This window comes from Callithrix jacchus, chromosome 17, assembly GCF_049354715.1.
Source record: "Callithrix jacchus isolate 240 chromosome 17, calJac240_pri, whole genome shotgun sequence".
NCBI classification, from domain to species: Eukaryota; Metazoa; Chordata; class Mammalia; order Primates; family Cebidae; genus Callithrix; species Callithrix jacchus.
In genome coordinates this window covers 25,357,715-25,384,358 of record NC_133518.1, presented here as the reverse complement: position 1 = coordinate 25,384,358, position 26,644 = coordinate 25,357,715, and the positions used below count along the sequence as shown (strand labels likewise).

Here is a 26,644-nt window from a genome sequence, read left to right as displayed (position 1 = left end):
ACCTCTTGACATGTCTTACAATCATTACTTCTCCAGTGCGTCCAGTGTCACCTCTTGACATGTCTTACAATTATTACTTCTCCAGTGCGTCCAGTGTCACCTCTTGACATGTCTTACAATCATTACTTCTCCAGTGCGTCCAGTGTCACCTCTTGACATGTCTTACAATCATTACTTCTCCAGTGCGTCCAGTGTCACCTCTTGACATGTCTTACAATCATTACTTCTCCAGTGCGTCCAGTGTCACCTCTTGACATGTCTTACAATCATTACTTCTCCAGTGCGTCCAGTGTCACCTCTTGACATGTCTTACAATCATTACTTCTCCAGTGCGTCCAGTGTCACCTCTTGACATGTCTTACAATCATTACTTCTCCAGTGCGTCCAGTGTCACCTCTTGCTCTTCAAAGACCAAATGGTCCGAAGTTCTTCACCCAGGTTTTGCTGTTTCCCTCCTCTCAGACTTTGCTTGTGCTATTCTCCAGAAAAATTCATTTGACGTTTCAGCTTTCCCCAAAACTCCTCACTGAACCCTCCTCCTCCTTTATGCTCATCAATAGTGCACACACTAACTTCTTCCTTTTTAACAGACTGGACCTAACTGAATTCATTTGCTTCTTTATGGAATCTAGACTCCAGATGTAGGCTCCTTTAAAACAGCCATAAGTTACTCATTTGTCTCTTTAGCACCTAACACTGTGCCTGGTACCTGGTAGGCTCTTAGTAAATGTTTTCTAATCTAAAGTAAATACGTTTTACTGCTAGCAGAGCTGCTGGTACAGGAGGGAGTAAGCTGCCTTAGGAAGACTTTAGAGACCAAAACTAAGAACAGCAAAGGGAAGTTACAATTAGGAAAAAAGTGACTTGTCCAAACTGCCATACAGAGCCAGGAATAGATAAAAGAACAAGTTTCAGCATTAAGAAAACCAGTGGTGGCAGATGCCTGTAATCTCAGCTAATCTGGAGGCTGAGGCAGGAGACTCACTTGAACTCAGGAGGCGGAAGTTGCAGTGAGCCAAGAATGTGCCACCACATCCCAGCCTGGGCAACAGAGCTAGACCCTGTCTCAACAACCACCACCAAACAAAATAAAATAAAAATTAAAGGCCGGGCGTGGTGGCTCACGCCTGTAATCCCAGCACTTTGGGAGGCCAAGGCAGGTGGATCACGAGGTCAAGAGATCGAGGCCATCCTGGTCAACACGGTGAAACCCTGTCTCTGCTAAAAATACAAAAATTAGCTGGGCATGGTGGTGCGTGCTTGTAGTCCCAGTTACTCGGGAGGCTGAGGCAGGAGAATTGCTTGAACCCAGGAGGTGGAGGTTGCGCCATTGCACTCCAGCCTGGAGCGAAACTCCAACTCAAAAAAAAAAAAAAAAAAAGGCAAAACCTATCAGTAAGTTGTATCCAGATCCATCTCAAAAGCAAGGACACACAAAGACTCAAAAAAAAGGGTTGGTGGAAGATTTATCAATCAAATGGAGAGCAAAAAAAACAGGAGTTGTAACTTTCGTCTCTGACAAAATAGACTTTAATAGTAACAAAGACTAAAAGAAACAAAGAAGGACATTACATAATGGTAAAAGGATCAATGCAACAACAGGAGTCAATGATCATAAATATATGTGCACCCAATATAGGAACACCCAGATACATGACAAATTCTTAATGACTTATAAAGAGACTTGGACTCCCACACAGTCATAGCGGGAGACTTTGATGCCACATTGTTAATATTCGATGGATCAACAAGATAGAAAATTAACAGGGACATCAATGATTTGAACTCAGACCTGGGACAAGTAAACTCAGTGAATATTTACAGAATTCTTCACCCCAGGTCCACAGAACATACATACATTTTTCTCAGTATCACATATTTATTTTGAAAGTGACCACATAATTGAAAGTAAATCACTCTTCAGCATTTGCATAGAATTTCACAGACTTAAATGAAATACTGGTTGGCTGTTTGTTATTTTCTTCCCCTATTCCTTCCTGTCTCCGCTGTTAAGCACAAATATCGGCATAAAAGAGGTTTTTAATACCTATTCTTAGATTGCATTCCAGCCTGGGCAATAGAGCAAGACTCCTGTTCTCTCTCCCCCTTTCTCTTTCTCTTTCTTTCTTTCAAGAAAAAAAAAAAGATATGGGAGACATAGTAATCCAACATTTTGTAAAAGAAGGCAACTTTTTTTGTGGACTTGATTTTCAAATACAGTGGACCCTTGAACAACACAGTTTTACCTGCATGGGCCCATTTATATGTGGATCTTTTTCAACCACATGCAGACCTGCATATACAGAGGTCCAGCTTTTCACACATCCAGGATCTGCAGGGCCCACAGTGGGGACTTGAGTATGCCAGGATTCTGGTAGAAATAGGGGTCTTGGAACCAAGCCCCTATGGTATATGTCCTGTGCATATACCATAGGACAACCAGACTACTTTTACAGTGTTAAGAAGCATAAATTTGTCAAGCCTATTAACCTTTCCAGATCATTTGTACTATTCTTACACAGTAACCCTTCTTAGAGGGGGTCCAATATACAGAAAATACCTACATACAACATTCTGCATATTAGGGCTGGGTGCAGTGGCTAACGCCAGTAATCTCAACACTTTGAAAGGCTGAGGTGGGCAGATCACCTGAGGTCAGGAGTTCAAGACCAGCCTGGCCAACATGGTGAGACACAGTCTTTACTGATAATACAAAAATTAGCCAGGCATGGTGGTGGGTGCCTGTAATCCCAGCTACTTGGGAGGCTGAGGCAGGAGAATTGGTTGAACCTGGGAGGCAGAGATTCCAGTGAGCCAAGATTGCACCACTGTACTCCAGCCTGGGTGACAGAGCAAGACTCCATCTTAAAAAAAAAAAAAAAGAGCCAGCTGCGGTGGCTCATGCCTGTAATCCCAGCACTTTGGGAGGCCGAGGTGGGTGGATCACGAGGTCAAGAGATCGAGACCATCCTGATCAACATAGTGAAACCCTGTCTCTACTAAAAAATACAAAAAATTAGCTGGGCATGGTGGCACGTGCCTGTAGTCCCAGCTACTCAGGAGGCTGAGGCAGGAGAATTGCCTGAACCCAGGAGGTGGAGGTTGTGGTGAGCCAAGATCACGCCATTGCACTCCAGCCTGGGTAACAAGAGCGAAACTCCTTCTCAAAAAAAAAAAAATTCTATTAGTTTATCTTACACAACTTCAAAACTGTTTTAAATGAACACATCTTCATGCTGTGTCATGAAGTCAGCAATAAAATACATTAAAACAATGTTTAAACACATAAATGACTATATACAATAAATTTATTATACTTAAAGGCATTTATTATCAAACACTGAAAAAAAAGTAACATCTCCAATCAATGGAAACAGCTATAACTGAGGACAGACTTTATTTCAGGAACATATACGTAATCACTTTTCATCCTAACATTCATCTGGCAAAGTAGGTTGGTTGGTTGGTTGGTTGGTTGGTTGGTTGGTTGGTTGGTTGGTTTTTTGAGACAGGATCTCTCTCTACCACCCAGACTGGAGTACAGAGGCACCATCATGGCTCGCTCCACAGTGACCTCAGCCTCCCAGGCTCAAGTGATCCTCACAGCTTGGCCTCCCAAGAAGCTGGAACTAAAGGCATGCACCACCATGCCCGGTTAATTTTTTTATGTTTTTTAGAGACAGGGTTTTGCCCTTTGCCCAGGCTGGTCTGAAACTCCTGAGCTCAAGAGATCTGCTAGGTGTCAGCCTCCCAAACTGCTGAGATTACAGGTGTGAGCCAGGCCCTAAGTAGGTGTAAAAATCCCTATTTAACATAAGAAATTGAGGCATCATGAAGATAAGGCCAGAAGTCTAAGAACTGGGAGAGCTGGAAGCCTCCCCCAGATCTCTTGTATTTGAGCTGAGTATACCAAACCAAGGGGACAGGGAGGGCTAACTTAATGTTAGCTGACAGGCTTATATAAGTTTGCAGCAGAATTTTCATTGATTTATGGAAAAATGGGGAAAAGTAAGGACACAAAAATAAACTTTTATTTTGAGACAGAGTTTCACTCTTGTAGCCCAGCTAAAGTGCAACGGCACCATCTCCATTTACTGCAACCTTTGCTTCCCAGGTTCAAGTGATTCTCCTGCCTCAGCCTTCAGAGTAGCTGGGATTACAGGAGCATGCCAGCACGCCCAGCTAATTTTATATTTTTAGTAGAGACAGGGTTTTACCATGTTAGCCAGGCTGGTGTGAAAGTAAACTTTTTAATATAACTAAATAATTCCATTTAAAGATCTTTTATTCTAGACGGGTACAGTGGCTCATGCCTGTAATCCCAGCACTTTGAGGTGGGCAGATCATGAGGTCAAGAAATCAAGACCATCCTGGCCAACATGGTGAAACCCTGTCTCTATTAAAAATACAAAAATTAGCTGGGCATGGTGGCATGTACCTGTAATCCCAGCTACTCAGGAAACTGATGCAGGAGAATTACTTGAACCCAGGAGGCAGAGCCTGCAGTGAGCTGAGATCACGCCACTGCACATCAGCCTGGCGAAAGAGACTCTGTCTCAAAAAAAAAAAAAAAAAAAACCAAATCAGTATTTCTATTGTAGCCTCCTAATTTTGGAAAAATATTTGTTTTAATTATTATTTTTATTTTTTATTCCCTGCCCTCCTTGAAATATTTCTTTAGAAATCTAAAAGTCTGGTCCTTTACATCATTATGGCCCCAAAATAATAGGGGACTTTACACACAGATAACACATGCCCTCAAAATTCTCTCTTTAACCTCCACCTTATTCTGTTTTGATTAGGACATTTGGGATTATGAAATGAGAATAAAGTTGAGTATAAGCAATCCAAAACCAAGTGCTGATGCTGGATCCTGAAAGAGGGCTTTCTTCAGAATCTTTTTCGTCTGTTAACTTTTCTCTGGGCTCAAACAGTTTTTCTTTTTTTTTTTTTTGAGACAGAGTTTTGCTCTTCTTGCCTAGGCTGGAGTGCAGTGGTGCAATCTCGGCTCACCACAACCTCTGTCTCCCAGGTTCAAGTGATTCTCCTGCCTCAGCTTCCTGAGAGGCTGAGATTACAGGTATGCACCACCACACTAAGCTAATTTTGTATTTTTAGTAGAGACGGGTTTTCTCCATGTTGGTCAGGCTGGTCTTGAACTCCTGACCTCGGATAATCCACCCACCTCAACCTCCCAAAGAGCTGGGATTACAGGCATGAGCCAAGTGGCTTCAAACTTATTTATTTATTTATTTGAGACAGAATTTCACTCTTCTTGTCAGCTCACCACAACCTCCATCTCCCAGGTTCAAGCAATTCTCCTGCCTCGGCCTCCCGAGTAGCTGGGATTACAGGCATGCACCACCATGCCCACCCACCTAATTTTGTATTTTTAGTAGAGACAGGGTTTCTCCATGTTGGTCAAGCTGGTCTCGAACTCCCAACCTCAGTTGATCCGCCTGCCTCAGCCTCCCAAAGTGGTGGTATTACAGGCGTGAGCCACCACACCCAGCCTGGGCTCAAACTTTCTTTTCCTAAGAGTCACATCTTTGAGTAGTACCGCTACATGGCAATCAATACTCAAAAGAAACTAACTTGAGGTGTCCAATAATCAGCTTTCATTTAAGGTCTCTTTCAGCTTGACAAAATAAAAACTTTCAATGTTTTGTCTACCTACTTCCAAAAGAAAATTAGTCTGTGTGTGTGTGTATGTGTGTGTGGTGTGTGTGTGTGTGTGTGTGTGTGTATATATGTGATTATATATGTATATATACATATGTGACTTTTGATCAGCCTGTTTATAAAGTATTTCCAAAATAAGCTAACCTGTAAATTCATGTATTAAATGAGTTTATAAACTACTTGATTTTTGCAAGTAGTTTATAAACAGCCTGATCAAACTGAACAAATTCCTTAAAATAATTTCACTGTATAGATAGCAAGTAAGTTATTCACTCTTCTTATTAGCATATCTTATTTTTACCTATCCTTAACAAGCATGTAAATTAAACTGTTTCATGTCCACAGCTACACACTGAAACAACACTTTCAGTCACAATATATTAAATTCAAATTTAAACTATAAAGAAATCCAGTTACCTTTCATCTTACATGTACTTATATATACTTTTAATATACTTCTTAATGTTTTATGATGCACACACAGCTCTTGCAGGACATCTAACTATGAAAATATTTAGAGCGTATGCTTATTAAATGGTTCAAAACTCTTTTTTTAAAAAGTCAATTTTAAGAACGTAAATACACAGTAAAGTACTCCTTCCATGTCCCTATGTTAAAAGGTCCATTTATTTTAGACTACTTGTTTCAAAAATAAATCTAAAATTGGTAATAATTCTGCTTCCATTCCATATTAACCTAGGATCAAGTTATTTTTAGTTCTTTTTTCTTAAATACTTGATATGTGCTGCTGCATAATGTTTTCCTTACATATTTATTCAATCAACTAACTTCAGGTGGAAGGTACTTAGGAGTTGAAAAGTCCTTTCCCAAAGTGGAAATAACATAAACATTTTGCATAAAAGACAATGTTTCTCAAAGGGTATCTGAGGGTCTAATCAGCCTATTACCTTGGTTCAGAATAACCACCAACAACAAATGTGAGCTTTTTGTCACATCTATGTATTTTCCTCTGTCAACTAATACTTACATTTTAAATGCATTTTCAAAATGTTTCATTTGGCCATGTGATAATTATTTCCCCTGTAAAAAGCTACAGGATTTTGGTTTAAGAGCAAATGAGGTAGAGTATCTGGTCCATTAGAAGGCTAAGTGGAAAGATCTGCACCCTGAAGTTTGTAATCAATAACAAGACAAACTCCAATGCTACCTTGTTCATGTAATCAACAATATGAGAGTCAAAATAAACTAGTGAGTTATACATTTCTGTGTACATACCAATTTACCCATCAACAGGAGGGGAAGAAATTGCTCAAATGTGACCGTTAACAAACATGTTAACAAACATCTAAATATTAGACAGTCTCTATTAAAATCGTAAACTATCAATTTTGAAATCATGCTTTCAAATTCTGTTATGTTTGCAATACCCTCCCCACAAAAAAAAAAAGAGCAGCAACCTTTAAAATGTAAATTCCTCCCTTTTTCAAAGTAACTTGCCTAGGAAAATTTAATGCGTTAAAATAAAATGTCAGACAAACCAATTACAACATTAAAAAAAAAAAAAACTAAAATAATCAGTAACACAAACCAATCGCTCAAGTTTAGCAAAGCGTGTGTTTTTAATCTGTTGTGGGTATCCTATTATACTAATAAGCAACAACTTTTAAAAGTCATCCCAGTGCCTAAAACACCACCACACACATAACATACTTGTCCTTTACTCCAATGAAACTTAAACTCAGACCCAAACTCAGACCATTTCCCCCTCTTGCCACACTGAAATATATGAGAGGAAATCCAAGAAATCAGATATGCTAAGTGCCGGTATCTTCTTCCACGGTACGGTCAAACTCGTGTTTGCCCAAAAAGGTCACCGTCCCAGTAAGTCTGCAGATTCTCACTAGCGTTGGAGTACAAAGAGGCCTGACCTGAAAGACACCGGGAAACGCAGCCCCCTGAGTCTGCGCAGGCCCCAAAGCTTCGCCTGCAGCGATCGGGGAAAAAGAGGTGGCCGCTGGCCTCGCGGGTGTGGCGGACTGGGTCCCACACCCTGGCCCGCCTCCCTAGAACCTGGAAATATGTCAGGCTGGCCGGGACCCACCCTCCTCAGACCCTCGCGCTTCAGCCCAGCGCCGCCCCCACCCGCCCGACCGCACCCCGACCGCCCAGGCCCCCCAGCCGCACTCTGTCACCTCATCCCTCCCTGGCGGCCTCGCGGCCCCGCCACCTCCACTGCGCGGCCGGGGCTCGGGCCGCCCCTGGGGCAGGAGCGCCCAGCTGCCACTCCCCCGCCCGCCCCAGCCGGTTCACCGTGGCCAGGTCCCTGGTGGCCCAGGCCTGAGCTCCTCCCGCGAGCTCCCCACCCCCAGCCTCCACCATTGCCCTGCAGCCGCTCCCGGCCCACTCCCCAAAGGCTACCTGGAGGCAAGGACGGTGAAGCACCTCACCCAGGGCCCCAGGTCGCCGAGGGCCGGGTGCTCGGGGTCCCGCTGCTAAACCCGCTCCACGTGGTAGGCATAGATGGAGAGCAGGATCCCGGCCGCGCACACCGTCTACCCGGCCACCCGCTCCTACTACAGCACCAACACTCTCTTGAGGGCGAGAGCCGCTAACTTACCGCTCTGCCGCCACCGCCTCCTTCCGCCTACACCTCAGCCGCCGCTATCAGTCAGCCCGACGCAGCCGCCGCACCTCATTGGCTCCATGGCTTGCTCCTGACCCCACCCCGACAGGCGCAGCCCAACCGCCCCAAATGAGGCGGGCAGAGCGGGCAAGGCGTGCAGGGGCACGGATGGAGGGGGCTGTGCGCGCAACCCTCCAGAAAGCCGAATTGGCTGCGGGAGACTGAGGCCGGGCGTTGCGGTGCGCGTGAAGGGCGGGGCCCGGGGTGAGGGTGGGGCCTGGGGTGAGGGGCAGGACTGGGTGGGAGGGACTTAGGGGAGCACTTGCCAGGATTACTTCGCAAGGATCCCCCAGAGGTGGCTGGGTGAACCCTCAGCCCCTCCCTCTGGGATGGCAACTGGTTGCCATCCTTTTTCCCTTTTTCGTCGTTATCACTTGATGTTTCTGACACAATCCAAATCACTCCAGGCCAATGCTTGAGGCTTCTGAGCCACCCTCCTATGACCTGATCTTCCCACCACCACCTCCAGGCACTTGGTGTTCAACCTGTGCAAAACTTTTTTTTTAATGTGCAAAACTATGTTTTAAATTAAAAAGCTATTTTTCAAAAATGATTTATGGGCCAGGCACAGTGGCTCACGCCTGCAATCCCAACACGTCGGGAGGCTGAGGCAGGTGGAGCACTTGAGGTCAGGAGTTAGAGACTAGCCTGGCCTACATGATGAAACCCCCACCTCTACTAAAAGAAAAAAAAATTAGCTAGGCATGGTAGTGTTCGCCTGTAATCCCAGCTATTTGGGAGGCTGAGGAACAAGAATCACTTGAACCCGGGAAGTGGAGGTTGCAGTGAGCCAAAATCGCACCACTGCACTCCATCCTGGGCCATAGAGTGAAAGTCTTAAAAAAAAAAAAAATAGTAGGATTGGTATTGATTCCACCATTACCTGGAATTAAAAAAAAAAATGTACGAAGGCCTTGCTTCTCTGTAAGCTGAATTTGAGGTGCCTTACCATAATTCATATCATACAGAAAAACATAGATGAGCTAATAAAATCAGTACGAAGAAAAGGAAAAGTCAGGCCCAGGCGTGGTGGCTCCCTCCTGTAATCGCAGCACATTGGGAGGCCGAGCCAGGCGGATCACCTGAGGTCGGAAGTCCAAGACCAGTCTGATCAACATGGAGAAACCTGTCTCTACTAAAAATACAAAATTAGCCGGGCGTGGTGACGCACGATTGTCATCCCAGCTACTACTCAGGAGGCTGAGGCAGGAGAATCCCTTGAACCTGGTAGGCCGAGTTTGCCGTGAGCTGCGCGACCGCACTCCAGCCTGGGAAACAAGAGCGAAACTCCAACTTGTTTCCAAAAAAAAAAAAAAAAAAATAGAGGCCAGGCGTGGTGGCTCACACCTATAAACCCAGCACTTTGGGAGGCCGAGGCAGGTGTATCACGAGGTCAAGAGATCCAGACCATCCTGGTCAACAAGGTGAAACCCTGTCTCTACTAAAAATACAAAAATTAGCTGGGCATGGTGGTGCGTGCCTGTAGTCCCAGCTACTCGGGAGGCTGAGGCAGGAGAATTGCTTGAACCCAGAAGGCGGACGTAGCGGTGAGCCGAGATCGCGCCATTGCACTCCAGTCTGGGTAACAAGAGCGAAACTCTGTCTCAAAAAAAATAAAAAGAGAGAGAGAGAGAAAAAAAAAAGTCAGAATAAAGTAAAAGGCCAGGAATAAGAACACAGATAAGCCAGTCATAGGGGCTTTCACAGTTATTAAAATTGGGTCATACATTGGCTCTGAGTTTCCTGGTGGCCAAAACTAGAAGGAAAACACATGTATGTGCTTTTCTCACTGTCTCTAAGGAGAAACACAGTGTTCTTGGAGACTCTCAGTGTTTCCCTTGTTGCAACTTTTTTTTTTTTTGAGACAGAGTCTGCTCTGTCGCCAGGCTGGAGTGCAGTGGCGAGATCCCCGCTCACTGCAACCTCCGTCTCCCTGGTTCAAGCAATTCTCCTGCCTCAGCCTCCCGAGTAGCTGGGACTACAGGTGAGTGCCACTGTGCCCAGCAAATTTTTGTATTTTTTTAGTAGAGGTGGAGTTTCACCATGTTGGCCATCATGTTCTAGATCTCTTGACCTCGTGATCTGCCCGCCTCGGCCTCCCAAAGTGCTGGGATTACAGGTGTGAGCCACCACACCCGGTGCAACTTTCAATTTTTCAGGGGCTTTATGTAGTGATTTGGAGTAATAAGCAATATCCTTGTATTCATTACCTATTGTTGGGTAAAAGTCTCCCCAAACTTAGCAGCTTAATAAACAATATACTTTTTTTTCCTTCACAGTTTCAATGGGCTAGGAATCTGGGTGAGGTTAGCTGTGTCCTCTGGCTCAGGCTCTTGTTAGGATACAAACTGTCAGCCAGGGCAGCTCTCTCAAGCCTTCCCAATCCTCTTCCAAACTCACTTCCACAGCTGCTGGCAGGCCTCAGGTCCTCTCTGTCTGTTGGCTGGAGACCTCAGTTCCTATCCACTTGTACCTCTTCATAAGAAGCAGCTGGCTTGCCCCAGGGTTAGGGAGGAGAAAGAGAAAGAGAAAGAAAAAGAAAATGAGAGATCACAGTGCTTTTTTGTAACCTAATACCAGAAGTGACATCCCATCACTTTTAGGTATTCTATTGCTACTTAGAAAATAGCACCTAGGTCCAGCAAGCCACGATGGCTCAAGCCTGTAATCCCAGAATTTTAGGAGGCTGAGGTGGGTGGATCACCTGAAGTCAGGAGTTCAAAACCAGACTGACCAATATGGTGAAACACCATCTCAACTAAAAATACAAAAATTAGCTGGATGTAGTGGAACATACCTGTAATACCAGCTACTTGGGAAGCTGAGGCAGGAGAATCACTTAAACTCAGGAGGCGGAGGTTGAAGTGAGCCAAAATCACACCATTGCACTTCAGCCTGGCCTAGAAGGCAAAACTCCATCTCAAAAAAGAAAAGAAAAGAGTCCCAATAGTCCCTAGGTCTAGCCCATGCTCAAAGGAAGAGGATTATACAGGAAGTAAATATGAGGAGGCTGTTTACTACAGTCAAAAGTATCCTCACTCTGCCCAGGTGGGGTGGCTTACAACATTTTGACAGGCTGAGGCAGGAGGATTGCTTGGGACCAGCAGTTCAAGACCAGCCTGAGCAAAATAGGGAGCTCTGGTCTCTGCAAAAAATATTCAAAATTAGTTGGGTGCGGTGACGCATGCCTGTTGTGCCAGCTACTTGGGAGGCTGAGGTGGGAGGTCTGATTGAGCCCAGGGGTCTTGGGATGGGGGTGTGGGCTGAGGCTGCAATGAGCCGACATTGCCCCACTGCACTTCTACCTGTATGACAGGGAGACCATAATTTTTTAAAAAAATGTAGTAGAGATGGGTTTTCACCATATTGGTCAGGTGGGTCTCAAACTCCTTGACCTCAGTTAATCCACCTGCCTCAGTCTCCCAAAGTTCTGGGATTATAGGCATGAGCAACCATGCCAAGCCATTAATAACATGTTTATGACTTTAGAAATATTTAGCATAACGATCAAAATTACAAATCATAACATTAAAATTGTATAAATGTATATAACTTCTGGAACATGTATATCCACAGTATACCCATAAATATAACTGAGATGAGATCTGCTGTCACCTCTTCTTACAATGCCCTCCCATGTAGTATCACCACATTTGACAATGCCCGCCCATAAAACCTGCCAAATTAATCTAATCATTTAATATCTCTACAAGATCAAAGATACATTCTTTAGACTCCCAAGGGATACAGCTGAAAAATCCCAAATTTAATTTTAAACCAAAAATACTTGATTTAGGATTTTGATGCTGGCAAAACCCATCAAAGATACCAAGTTTGAAAACACTTGATCAGAAGAGAATCACAGGTCACTTTTAAAAGAATATGCAGACCGGGCATGATGGCTGATGCCTGTAATCCCAGAACTTTAGGAGAACAAGGTGGGCAGATCACGAGGTCAGGAGATCTAGACCATTTTGGCTAACATGGTGAAACCCTGTCTCTACTAAAAATACAAAAAATTAGCTGGGCCTGGTGACAAGTGCCTGTAGTCCCAGCTACTCAGGAGGCTAAGGCAGGAGAATCGCTCAAACCCAGGGGGTGGAAGTTTTAGTGAGCCAAAATTGTGCCACTGCACTCCAGCCTAGGTGACAGAGCAAGATTCAGTCTCAAAAATAAATAAATATAAAGAATATTCGTTTAACCAGATACTTCAAAAGCAATACAGAAAGTTACATGGATATGGATATAAAAAACATAACCCTTTAGGCCAGGCACAGTGGCTCATGCCTGTAGCCCCAGCACTTTCAGAGACTGAGGCAGATGGATCACCTTAGGTCAGGAGTTCGAGACCAGCCTGGCCAACATGGTGAAACCCCACCTCTACTAAAAATACAAAAATTACCCAGGTATGGTGGTGCATGCCTGTAATCCCAGCTACTAGGAAGGCTGAGGCATGAGGATCACTTGAATCTGGGAGGCAGAGATTGCAGTGAGCCGAGATCATACCACTGCACTCCAACCTGGGCAACAGAGAGAGACTCGGTCTCAAAAACAAACAAAAAAACTTTAACCCAAATGAAGACTTGAATTTATCAAACACAGGACGAGTGTGTACAGGTTATGGGTGTACACACGATGCCTTTGGTCATATCTCCATTTGCCACCTGATTACACATTAGAATGGCATCTTTACTGACTGGAAAGCCAGTATTATAGGTGGCATAGGAGGCACTCTTGGACTTGAGACAAGAATATTGTTGTGTAGAAATGTCATCCTCTGTGTTAAAATTAATCTCCATGGGCTAGAGAACACATAGCATGGCATTTAGAATGACATAGGCTTTGACCAGCTGCAAGGTCTCAACACTTACTAGCTGTGTCACATTGGACAAAGTGCTTCATCATTTTGAGACTTAGTTTTTTGTTGTTGTTGTTTGCTTGTTTTTGTTTATTTGTTTTGGGAGGAGTTTTGCTCTTGTCACCTGGGCTGGAGTGCAATGGCACTATCTTGGTTCACTGCAACCTCCTCCTCCTGGGTTCAAGTGATTCTCCTGCCTCAACTATTAGAGTCCTGGGATTACAGGCACCTGTTACTATGCTCAACTAATTTTTGTATTTTTAGTAGAGACGAGGTTTCACCATGTTGGCCAGGCTGGTCTCCGACTCCTGATCTCAGGTGATCCACCTGCCTCGGCCCCCCAAAATGCTGGGATTACAAATGTGAGCTACCGTGCCTGTCGAAGACTGTTTTTCAGGGAAAAATAACTATCTTCTTTGTAAGCTTGCTAGCAGGTTTAAGTGTAATGTATGGGAATGACTTTGCACTGTGACTAACATGTAGTAACAGCTTTGCTAATGTTAACCCTGATCATTATCGCATAAAAGTGTAAGTTACAGAAGGAGGAACCCTGTCAGTTTGTTCTCTACTATAGTCCAAGACCATGAATCATGGCTGGCATATAGTAGGCATTTATTTATTTATTTATTTTAATTAATTAATTAATTTACAGACAGAGTCTTGCTTTGTTGCCCAGGCTGGAGTGCAGTGGCTCCTGCCTCAGCCTCCCTAGTAGCTGGGATTATAGGCATGCACTACCATGCCCGGCTAATATTTGTACTTTTAGTACTGATGGTGTTTCACCATTTTGGCCAGGCTGATCTCAAACTCCTGCCTCAAGTCATTCACCCGGCTTGGTCTCCCAAAGTGTTGGGATTACAAATGTGAGCCACTGCACCTGGCCCATAGTAGGCAATTAATAATATTTGTTGAACAACTATTTGTCATTCTTGGAGTTCAGAAAGGGGGTGAGGAAGATTTTTAAATAACCTTATATATTATATATGGTTATTTAAATATACATATATAATATATATAATTATATATATTATTTATATATTTGAGACAGTTTTGCTCTTGTTTCCCAGGTTGAAGTGCAATGGGGCAATCTTGGCTCACCACAACATCTGCCTTCCAGGTTTAAGTGATTCTCCTGCCTCAGCCTCCCAAGTAGCTGGGATTAGAGGGATTCACCACCACACCTGGCTAATTTTGTATTTTTAGTAGACATGGGGCTTCTCCTTGTTGGTCAAGCTGGTCTCAAACTCCCAACCTCAGGTGACCTGCCCACCTCACCCTCCCAAAGTGCTGGGATTACAGGTGTAAGCCACCATCCCCGGCCTAAACAACAACATGTTTTTAAAAGCCCCATTGTCGGGCCATGCGCAGTGGCTCAAGCCTCTAATCCCAGCACTTTGGGAGGCCAAGGTGGGTGGATCACAAAGTCAAGAGATCGAGACCATTCTGGTCAACATGATGAAACCCCGTCTCTACTAGAAATACAAAAAATTAGCTGGGCATGGTGGTGAATGCCTGTAGTCCCAGCTACTCAGGAGGCTGAGGCAGGAGAACTGCCTGAACCCAGGAGGCAGAGGTTGCGGTGAGCCAAGATCATGCCATTGCACTCCAGCCTGGGTAACAAGAGCGAAACTCCGTCTCAAGAAAAAAAAAAAAAAGCCACATTGTCCTACAATACCCATTTCTCTTGCATATTTAGGAAATTGAGGGTTGTTTCTAAAACATGCTTCCATATGGGAAATAGGATGCAAAATGTGCACAAATGTTTTAGACACAGTTTGAGGTTTCCAAAAGATTTTGTGCTGGGGAGGCTGCTTGCTACCAGCTCCTAAAGCTCTGGGAGAACGTAGTATTCATCTTCCCTCAGCAGAGGCCATGAAGCCCTAGGGAGCACCTGAGCTTTTAGCATAGAGTGTTCAGGTCTTTCTTGTTTGGGCCCATGGCACAGAGAGGTCCCGGGTCGCTGCCTTCCTGTGACCTTTGCCTTTCTTGCCAACAGAAAATGTGACCCACCCTCCAAAGCAAGAAACTTCAGGGCATGGGTCACCCCAGCCCTGGCATCTGCCCAGAGCTTGAGAAATAAAGAACATTCTCCAGCTACCTCATAGGGCTGGCATAGGCGGTCACTGCCCTGTGTGGATCACCCAGATGTGTTGGGCAACCTGAACCCCATCTTCAGGAATGCGAGGAAGAAAATGCAAAAGTCTTTACTTGAGCACTGAGAAGGCAGATGCAGCAGAAACTTCCAGGTGGTAACTAGCCAGTCTGGGACCTGTGGTGGAGAGACAGCGTATGGGCGATCATGTGTACTTACACTCTAGCGTCACCAGGCGGCACTCTGGCCTCATCTGTGGCTCTGAAAAGGAAGATTTGGAAGGAGATCATCACAGCTAATGTTTAAAAAGCCCCTTCTCTGTGCCAAATCAGTCACCCCTGGCAACAACCTAAGGAGCTAGGGATTCTTATTATCTATATTTTATAGCGAAGGACACGGAGACATAAAAAGGTGAATTACCTTGTCCAGGTCACTCAGCTCATAAGTAGTAAAGGCTGAATAGGACCTAAACAGTGTGGCTGTGGAGCCCACAGGCATTGATTCCTCAAGTGTTTATTGAGCACCTGCCTTTCAAGATATGAAGAAAACAGAAAATAGATGACTTATGAAGATATCCAGGCACATTTAAATCTCTCCTTTTTTTTTTTTTTTTTTTTTTAAATGGAGTCTCAGCCTCTGGCACAGGCTGGAATGCAGTAGCACAATCTCAGCTCACTGCAACCTCTGCCTCCCATGTTCCAGTGAGTCTCCTGCCCCAGCCTCCTAAGTAGCTGGAATTACAGGTGTGCACCACCATGCCTAGCTAATTTTTGCATTTTGGGTAGAGATGGGATTTCACCATTTTTGCCAGGCTGGACTCGAACTCTGAACTCAGGTAATCCACCCACCTTGGCCTCCCAAAGTGCTGGGATTACAGCTGTGAGCCACCATGCTCTGCCGCATTTAACAGTCTCTACCCCACTTAGTCCTGAACAGAGAATTGTTAATATAAATTGGGGGAAGTTTTCTTTCTTTGTTTCTTTTTTTTTTTTTGGCAGAGTCTGGCTCTGTCACCCACACTGGAGTATAATGTTGTGATCTTGGCTCACTGCAACCTCTACCTCCTGGGTTTAAGTGATTCTCCTGCCTCAGCACCCCACCCCTGCCACCAGCAGCTGAAACAACAGGTGGTCACCACCACACCCAGCCAATTTTTGTACTTTTAGTAGACATGGGGTTTCACCATGTTTGCCAGGTGGGTCTCAAACTCCCACCTGCTTCAGCCTCTCAAACTCCTGGGGTTACAAGTGTGAGCCACTATGCCTGGGGAGGGGATGTTTTTTAATGTACCACTTCTGATTTTAACTTCCAGGTAATATTACTTTATTTAACTCCCAGGCTGCTCTTAATATTACCTGGGAGTTAAAATCTTACCAGGGAGTTAAATCAGAAAAATCAAATTCTACAAAGAACTTGAAAGATGTTCTTTCAGGCTGGGCATGGTGGCTTTTTCAGATGACCCCTTCTGCAAGAAAGGCTCTTGACAACTGGGTAAGTTTTGTTTGTTTGTTTGTTTTCCTTGATTTTGGGCATAGTCAGCCATGTCAGGACATGGATGTGTTTTTTTTCCCCACAGCTGTGCTCAAGCCTTGGAGAGGGAGATGGCAAAGAGAAACGCTGCCTACAGGCAGCACAGGTAGGTCATTTGATGGATTTTTTTCTTTTTCTTTTTGAGATGGGCTCTGGCTCTGTCACTCAGAAGGAGTGCAATGGTGCAATCTCAGCTCACTGCAACCTCCACCTCCAGGATTCAAGCAATTCTCTACCTCAGGCTCCTGAGTAGTGCAGTGTTCGCGCCAAGGGCTTGAGACAGTTAGCGTGACTTGCCCCATCTTGGCTGCTGGACCTATCTGCTCTCCCCCTGCTCTCGAGGGCTGTCAAGTCGAGGTAAAAATGGCTAAGCCACTGAGGCAAAAACAGAATGCAGAGTAAGGGCCTGTGGTTTATGAGGACATTGTGCTGACTGCTTTCATATCCCCTTTAGTCTCTGTGTAAGCAATAGGCTTGCTGCAATTGAGATGCCTGAGAGGGGCAAAGACCCCTGCCCATATTTTCTCAGGAGCTGAGCCTCTGTTCTACCTCCTGATGGGAAACATAATTAACAAGCCACCTTAAGGGCACCATTGTTTGCTTGCACTGTGTATCTTTGAAAAACATATATTAACTCTTAAACTGCTTTGTAAGCTATTATCACAAGCCCCCTTAAACTGCTTTGTGAGCTGTTATCACAAGCCCCTGATAACTATTTTTACTGTTCTCTTTTCTGTTTACCCCTTTTTCTGTTGAGATAAAATGTAACAAGAAAAAAGGTATAAAAGCTGTAACCTACAAAAATAAAGTGCTGTTTCGACTGAAAGTTACACAGACCTCCAGACTCCACTTTACTTTTTTCTTTCATTTCCATGCACTCTCTCCCTCAGGTTGAACGAGACATCTACTTTGGTGGTCTCGGGGGCTCCCGCAGGTCAGTAGCCCCCCGGCAGACATGCTGTACCCCAACAGAGTAGATGGAATTAAAAGCATGTGTCACTATGCCTGACTAATTTTGTATTTTTAGTAGAGACAGAGTTTCTTCATGTTGGTCAGGCTGCTCTTAAAACTCCTGAAAGCAGGTGATCCACCCACCTCAGCCTCCCAAAGTGCTGGGATTGTAGCCATGAGCCACCTCACCCAGTTGTGATGGCCATTTTTCAGGATTTTTTTTTTTAAGATAAAGCTTTGAGTGTCTAGTAAAGAACGTGGTGTTTTAATTCTTCTTCAAGTCAATTCTTTCTCTGTCTTCTAGATGGGAAATGAGGAAAAAGAAGAGAGTGCTAGAGAGACACATGAGTGAGGAGCCAGCCCAGAAACACCTGGGCCTAGAGAACCCTTTCTGGAGAGGTAGGAGCTCCTGTGAAGCTAGCCACTTAATTTCTGCTGCACAATCCACACACCCTGCTTCTCCTTTTGGGGGCTAGGGCTCGGGTGGGGTAATTGACATGTTTCCTGGAAATAGTTCCAAGCACTTATGAAGAGAACAGTTGTCCCATTGGATGGCAGGACCCCATTTTTCTCAGGTGCCCTAGCTGAATGGCTCTTGGCTGGTCCCGTGAATGGGGAACTCAGGCCCCTGCACTGACTGTGGACATTGCCCCACCCTGACGTCTTGGTTACTTTTAACTGTGAAGATGAGCCTGCAAGGCAAATGGGCCAGCTCCGATTCCCACCTTGAGCCAATGTGAAGGCTTTATTTTTCTTTCATTTGAGAAAAGTAACAACAATAGCATTTTAAAATGTGAGCTGAAAGTGCTGATGAGAGCAGAGATTTTCAGGCAATGTCTACATGGATCAATGAAGCAGTACCATGAGATCTGCTTTAAGAAAAGAAGCATTTATTTGCACTCTTGGGAACTTCCTTTATTCCTTTTGCTTGTTTAAATTGTTTATTGTGAACTATATAAATCCTTTAGTAGCTAAATTTCTACGTAATGTTACTCCTCTAACATTTGAAGTGTGACCCTAAAACTTTCCAGTTGATTTCTTTCTTTTCTTTCTGAAAACCCTGCTCTGTCACCCAGGCTGAAGTTCAGTGGCATGATTTTTGCTCACTGCAACCTCCGCCTCCTCAGTTCAAGCAATTCTCCTGCCTCAGCCTCCCAAGTAGCTGGGAGTACATGTGTCTGCCACCATGCCTGGCAAAGGTTTTCTTTTTGTATTTTTAGTAGAGACAGAGTTTCACCATGCTGGCCAGGCTTGTCTCTAACTCTTGACCTCAAGTGATCTGCCTGCCTCAGCCTTCCAAAGTGCTGGGATTACACGTGAGCCACCACACCTGGCCTCCACGTAATTTCTGTAGCTCTTACCTTTTCTTATGACTGTTAATCTCTTTATGTTCATTTCTGTTCATAAATATTGACAGTGCCTGGTGAGATATGGAAGTTAGATTCACTGTGATTCCACAGAATTTTAAATGCCCCTATAGCTTGAAGAAAAGGAGCAGTGATGCTCCCGTCCTGGGCCTATAGATATTCTTTCCATCCATGGCTGTTTCTATTTTAATTTTGAGTCTGTGCTCACATGATAGGTGATTTCCCTTGATATGTACTGGGAACATATTTAAATGAGCCTGATTTAAAGTTCATTTTCAGCTGGTTAGCGCCTGACCTGTCCACAGCCTGTTGAGAGTTAAGAAAACCCCTGGACCAGGGCTCTGAGGTATCTTCCTCAAAGCTGAGGCCCAGAGGGCTCCAGGGTCCTCTGAGTCATCTGGTCAATAAACCCTGTGCCTCTGGTAAGGGACATGAGTGTGGCAAAAAGAGTGAGATGGCAGCAGAGGGTGTGGAGGATTTCTTATTCTGTACAGAACATGCAAGCCAGATTTAGCCCCCTTCCCTTCTCTGGCCCTGAGCAAATTAAGGATCTCATTTGGTTCCTGTGAGAAACAGCAGCTGTGTCCCAACTGAAAACACAGAGAAGACAACGGTTAATGCTGGGGTCATTTTCACCCTGCCTGTGTCAGGACACTGTAGCATTTTCCCCCATCGCCCTCTCCTGGCCTGGCCTCTGCTCTGTGGGTTCTGTGATACGTTTTCTGTCTGGATTTTTTCAGAAGAAAAATCTTCCCCACAAGCTTTCTGGGACCAGCTTCTCCAGCTAGTCATCTTGAGTGGACCGACCTCCGCTGCTGCAGGTGTCATGGTCCAGTGAACTATTACTGATCTCTTTTACTCAAGATGTTGTGGGGTCTATTTCTGAAATATGTGGAGTTTTCTTTTATTTTGCTGTGATTTTATTTGTTTTCTTCTACAAAGTAGGTAATTAACAGTTGAAATATCTGCTGATTCCCAGAAGTGACAGAAGTGAAAACTCATTAATCCAACATTAATATGTGCTTTGTGCAATTTTGAATGCTTTTTGACAAGGTCAATTCCATAGTTCATCACAGTCCCATTCCTGTTGGTAACTGTGTTGTGCAAAAACGCCTTCACCCCCCTTTGGTGGTGCCCCTGATCTAATCTTCTAAGTGTTAGAGTGTCCATATTTGTAATAGAAAATATGCCTCGACTGTGAGTTAGAGAAAGTGAATGTAACCTATTACCCACAGCAACAATTCCCAACAAAGGCCTTAAATGATGCTCAGATATGCTTGTTCTCATGTGGCCTCTGTGCCTTCAACAGCTGTCGAGTCCTATGATTGCACATGATGAGAATTGTACACTTGAAATCAAACACTTTTCTAAAACTTGCTTTTTTCAGAATTCCCGTCTCATTTTTCTATGGACAAAAGTATTATTTATGTCATAATGCACTTAAAATTTGTATTACCTGGGAGTTAAAAAAATATTCTAGCCATGCTAGATTGTTCTGTCAGAAAACCCTTTCTCAGTTCCCCTGCATGTCTTCAGGAATGCACACTTCCCCACAGCCATTTGTTCTTATAAGGGGCACCCCCAGAGTGAAGAAGACCCTTTGTCAAGAAGGGAAGCAGAGAGGAAATGAGAGGGTCCTGCAGGCAGAGCTGGAATCAACTTCCACTCTGCCTCCTGCAAGCTGTGTGACCCTGGGCACATGCTCTCCTTCCTCAGGGAGCCTCTGTTTTCTTAGATTTGGAGCAGGGTGGTCACACTGACTTGCAGAGTTCTGAGAATCAGAGACAGAACATAAAAAGCTGGGAGGACATTCTCCAAAAAGAAGCTGCAACACATGTGTGGACAATGGGCTTTTCATGCCTCTCTTACTCGCTGTTAAGGAGCATGCTCTGGAGATGGTGGTAAGGGAGGAATGAGGATAGGCATAGCCACTCCTGTGTCTGAAACATGCTTCTTCCTTATTGCATTATGACTCTGTCTTCCCTGGGGCAGGCCCCCAGCCTGCCTACATTTGCAGACAGACACAGTGCATGTGGAGAAAAAAGTTTGTCCCAATGATTTTTCTTCACTCCCCGGCTGCTGGCAGTACTTAGTGGAAGGGCAACTTCATGACGGTCATGACGGTGATGCTATTTTGAAACCTGGAGAATGGAAAGGTGCAAAAAACTATCAGCAGCAGCATAAGGTGCAGCCTGTGTTGTTGGTGGTGGTACTGTCTGTCAAATTAATATATTTCAAAACATTTCCTCCTTCTGCCTGCAGGTCTAAATGGCTGCAGCACAGTACCATCATTGCTCAGGATTGCCCTACTCAGCCTACATCATGGCTGACCCTTCAAGACCACTGATGGGTTGCTAGCCATCTCCTCATCTGGGTGTCACCTGGGAACTCAACCTTTCCCATCAGCTTAAGGTGTTCTGGACCTCTGACAGCTCCTCGACTCCAGTGTCCACTAGGCCCTCAGCCACCTTCTCCAGCTGATAATTTTGGGGGACCACAGACACCTACACACCAATGTGTTCTGGCACCTCTACCACCTTCCTCAGCCGATGATTTTCTGAGGAAAATCACAACTCCACCAGAGCGTCTTCTGATACTTCCACCACCTTCTCCAGATGATGAGTTTTCGAGACCACAGATACCTACACGTGAGTGTCTTCTGTGACCTCTGCCACCTTTAGCCAATGATTTTCTGAATCCATGCACAACTCCACCCGAGTGTCTTCTGATACTTCCACCACCTTCTCCAGATGATAATCTTTGGAGACCACAGACACCACCACTCCAGTGTCTTCTGGTACCTATACTATCATCTCCAGCTGATGATTTTCTGAGACTGCACACAGCTTGTAGCCAGTGTCCTCTGGGATCTCAACCACTTTCTCCAACTGGTAATTTTTTGAGATTACAGGTAGCTCAACCTTTTGAGTGTCCCCTGGAACCTAAACTACCTATTTCAATAGTGTCTTCTGGTATCTCTTCATCTTCTTGATGATTTTCTGAGACCACAGACACCTGCACCTGAGTGTACACTAGTACCTCCAGCACTGACTCCAGCTGAAGATGTTCTGAGACCTCACACACCTCCACTTGAGTGTTCTCTGATATCTCCACCACCACCTCCAGCTGAAGATTTTCTGAGACCACACACACCTCTGCCTGTTACCTGTACCACCTTCTTCAGCTAATGATTTTCTGACACCACAGGGAACTCCACCACTTGAGTGTTTTCTGGCACCTCAACCTCCTATTTCACTCACATGTCCTCTGGGACTTCAACCACCTACTTCACTCAAGTGTCCTGTGCCACCTCAACCATCTTCTCCAAGTGAAGATTCTCTGAGACCACGGTCACCTCCTCCAGTCAAGTGCTCTCTGGTACCTCCACTATCTTATCCAGCTGGTGATCTTCTGAAACCGCAGACCCTCCAGCAATCGAGTGTCCTCTGGGACCTCCTTCATGTCTTCCAGCTGTTTGTTTTGTAGGACCTCCACCATCTCCTCCAGCTGCAACTCCTATGGGACTTTATCCACCTCATCCAGCTGTCTGTCCTGAGTTACCTCAACCACCTCATCCTGCTATCTGTCCTGGGGGACCCCATCCACCTCATCCACCTGTCTGTCCTGGGGCATCCCATTCACCTCATCTGGGTGTCTGTCCTGAGGGACCTTATCCACCTGATCCAGCTGTCTGTCCTGGGGGACATCATCTTCCTCCAGCAGTGTGGCCTCTGGGACCTCAGCCTACTTCTCCAGTTAATGGCCTCTGGAACCTTGGCCACCTTCTCTACCTTAGTGGCCTCTGGCCCCTTAGCTACCACCTTCACAAGAGTGGTCTCTGGAACCTCAGCCACCTTCTCTACCTTAGTGGCTTCTCTTAGATAACACCTTCAAATGAGTCTCCTCTAGTACTTAAATAATCTGCTCATGACCTCTCAGCCCTCAGCCACCTCCTTCACCTAGGTCTTCTCTAGTACTTCAGCCAACTCCTTCACTTGGGTGACCTGCTGTCTCAGCTGACACTCAACCTTCACCTGAGTGTCCTCTCGGACTTCAGCCCCCTCCTCTAGTCACATGGCCTCTGGGACCTCGACCAACACCTCTAAATGCACCACTTGATGTGTTGGTTTGAACAGTATAAAGTAATTTGTAAAAAAAATATCTCTTCTTTTTTTGAGTGAATAGAAAAAAATGTCACAGGTACTGCAGGGCTTTGCAGTACAAGGGTAACACTGGCTGAGATCCTGGTCACTTTTCTCAAGTTTCTGAGAATACACATTCAGTTGCATTATTTTCTCTTCATGAGTTTGGCAGCAGGTATCTCTTGTAGATAAAGACAGATTTTTTATTTTTTGTGGGGACAGAGTCTCACTGTGTCACCCAGGCTGGATCTGGGCTCAGTGCAACCTCCATCCCCAGGGTTCAGGTGATCCTCCCACCTTAGCCTCCAGAGGAGCAGCTGGGACTACAGTCATGCACCACCATGTTTGGCTGTTTTTTATTTATTTTTTCTTTTGGGGGGACAGAGTCTCACTCTGTCACCAGGCTGTGGTGTAGTGGCACCATCTCTGCTCACTGCAACCTCTGCCTCTTAGGTTCACGTGATTCTCCTGCCTCAGCATCCCAAGTAGCTGGGACTACAGGTGCATGTCACCACGTCCAACTAATTTTTTGTATTTTTAGTAGAGACAGCGTTTCATCATGTTGGCTAGGACAGTCGCAACTATTGACCTCATGATCTGCCTGCCTTGGCCTCCCAAAGTTCTGGGATTACATGCATAAGCCACAGTGCCCTGCCTTTTTCTTTCTGAGATGGAGTCTCACTTTGTCACCCAGGCTGGAGTGCAGTGGTGCAATCTCGAATCTCAGCTCACTGCAACCTCTGCATCCCAAGTTCAAGTGGTTCTTCTGCCTCAGCCTCCTGAGTAGCTGAGACTACAGGTATGTACCACCACACATGGCTAATTTTTGTATTTTTAGTAGAGACAGGGTTTCACTATATTGTCCAGGCTGGTCTCGAACTCCTGACCTAAGGTCACCCACCTCGGCCTCCAAAAGTGCTAGGATTACAGGTGTGAGCCACCTGTAATCCTTTTTTTTTATTATTTTTTATTTTTTGTAGAGACCATGTTTCACCATGTTGCCCAGGCTGGTCTCAAACTCCTGGACTTACGCCATCTGCCAACTTAGGCCTTCCAAAGTGCTGCGATTACAGGTGTGAGCCACCAGCCCAGCCAGAGATTATTTATAGAAGCCAGAAATAGCAGTTTTGTAGGTGTGTATAGAATCTGGCCACATGGCCATCTCTGTGAGGGATGACACCTGCCCCTGACTTGCAGGGCATCCTGTGTCCTCCAACAGACAGATCCACACAAAAGGGCACAGAGCTTGTGACCACCCACAGTGGACGCACAAGTGAAGAGATCCAGGGTGCAAAAGAAAGAGACCAAATCTCCTGGGAATAAACAGGAGGCTGTGGAAGAGAAGGCTGAAATGGATTGGTTTCACTTGGGGGTTTGTGTGACTCAGGTGGAGCTGAAAGGCTCCTGGCTGGGCAAGCGGTGTGAGCAGGAGCATGGAAGCTGTGTGAGGGCCCCATAGAGCTGCTGTGGAAGAGCTCAGATGGCCAGGTGTCCACAGGGAATTATGCCCCCAGCACTTCCTCATTGCCCTACTGGCCTTAGTCTGTTATCTGTAGGAATGATTCTTTCCCTGGACATGTGAAGGCTCTGGATCAGGGTGAATGAATGCCTAGAGCTCTGGGAGATTTAACTTGGTTCTGTCAGGGGACCCTGTCTCCCTAGATTTTTTGGACCCAGGAGACTAACAATGAGGATGGGTCTGGTTTATTGGAGCTGTGGCCCTGGTCTTCAGAATCAGGTCAACCCCGGTGGGAAATTCAAGGCCAATCCCAAGCTGTTCTGACATCATCTTATCCCAGCAACTTTTCTCTCCCCCTGCGATGCGACTCCCAGCTTTGCCTCTCCCAACCTTGGCGTGTAAAATCCTCCCCCGTCGCTGTGTCCCTGCTGCCTGAGCCCAGACGCCAATTCTCAGTAGGGCTCAGAGCCCCAGCTTTCTCAGAAATGAGCTGAGACTGATGTGGTTTTGAGGTCATGGTGAGGACAAGGAGACCAATCCCATGAGGAAAGCATCTTGCAAAATAGCTGCTAAAAGGGAGACCCTCATCCCTCCCGCTGGTTAAATAAAAATATTCCCACTCAGAAGATCAGCAAAAGATGTTCATTGAAGTTTACTAACCTTAGGGTGTAACAGCTCAGGCTCCGGAATTTCCAATCTCTTTTTCAAAGATAAGGGATAGCCTCTGTCTCCAAGATTAAAATTCAGATTCTTATGAGATGAAGAGATAACAGGAATAAATGCACTGTTAAACTCTGAGATCTATATTTGTGATATGTAGATAATTATTCTTCATGACATACAGACACATATGCAGCCACACACGGTAGTATTCAGTAGGTGCACAGGTATTTTATGGAAGACAAAATGTATATTGAGCAAAAAAAAAAAAATCACATGGAAATACACCCCAAAATTTTTTTTTTCACTATAAAAATGCTTTAATAATGGTGTCTGTACAGCATGGCACATGGACAGGGAAAACAGCAAGCGCACACACACAGTGGGATAGGCCAGAGGACAGGCTGGGAGTGAATACAGAATTCACACTGCTTCCTTGCTTTCCCTGGTGACTGGAGGCTCTAGGCCACCTCCTCCTCCAACTCACCCTCCTCCTCGGCTGTGGCGTCCTGGTACTGTTGGTATTTGAACACCAGGTAATTCATGTTGCTCTCGGTCTTGGTGAACTCCATGTTGTCCAGGCCCTCACCTGTGTACCAGTGCAGAAAGGTCCTGTGCAAAAACATGGCTGTGAACTGCTCTGAGATGCACTAGAACAGCTCCTGGATGGCTCTGCTGTTGCCAGTGAAGGTGGCGGACATTTTTAGCCCTTGGGGCGGAATGTCACAGACAGCCATTTTCTCATTGTTGGGGATCAACTCAGCAAAGAAGCTGCCGTTCTTGTTTTGAACATTAAGCATTCACTCATCCACCTCTTCATGGACTTGTGGCTCCTGAACACGGTGGCCACTGTCAGGTAGCAGCCATGGCAGGGGTCGCAGGCTGCCATCATGTTCTTGGCATCCAACATCTGCTGGGTGAGCTCAGCACTGTCAGGGCCCGGGACTGCTGGCTTCCCCGGCTGGTCAGTGAAGCAAAGCTGGATATGAAGACATGCCATTGCAAGAACAGGACCATATTCATGGCCAGATTCTGCAGGTCAGAATTGAGCTGGCCTTGGAAGCACAGGCAGGTAGTGACCCCACTCATGGTGGCAGACACCAGGTGGTTCAGGTCACTGTAGGTGGGCATAGCAACTTTAGGGTTCTGAAGCAGATGTCATAGAGAGCTTATAAATAAATATTTATAGAGTTCTCCATTTTAAATACACAAAATATTGATCAGCCATTATTAATACCCATTTTTAGAATGAAGCAATA

The 26,644-nt window shown here is 45.3% G+C and overlaps 1 pseudogene across 1 annotated transcript in view; it reads right to left on the bottom strand.

Moving 5' to 3' along the window:
• LOC103788745 (tubulin beta-4B chain-like) overlaps positions 1–26,644 on the bottom strand; it is a 105,102-nt pseudogene that overhangs the window by 78,172 nt on the left and 286 nt on the right. The window contains exons 2-4 of the transcript XR_013528465.1: positions 15,697–26,556; positions 15,283–15,537; positions 10,727–10,816 (exon numbers count right to left, since the gene is read on the bottom strand). The product of XR_013528465.1 is annotated as a tubulin beta-4B chain-like (transcript). The remainder of the gene's footprint in view (positions 1–10,726; positions 10,817–15,282; positions 15,538–15,696; positions 26,557–26,644) is intronic.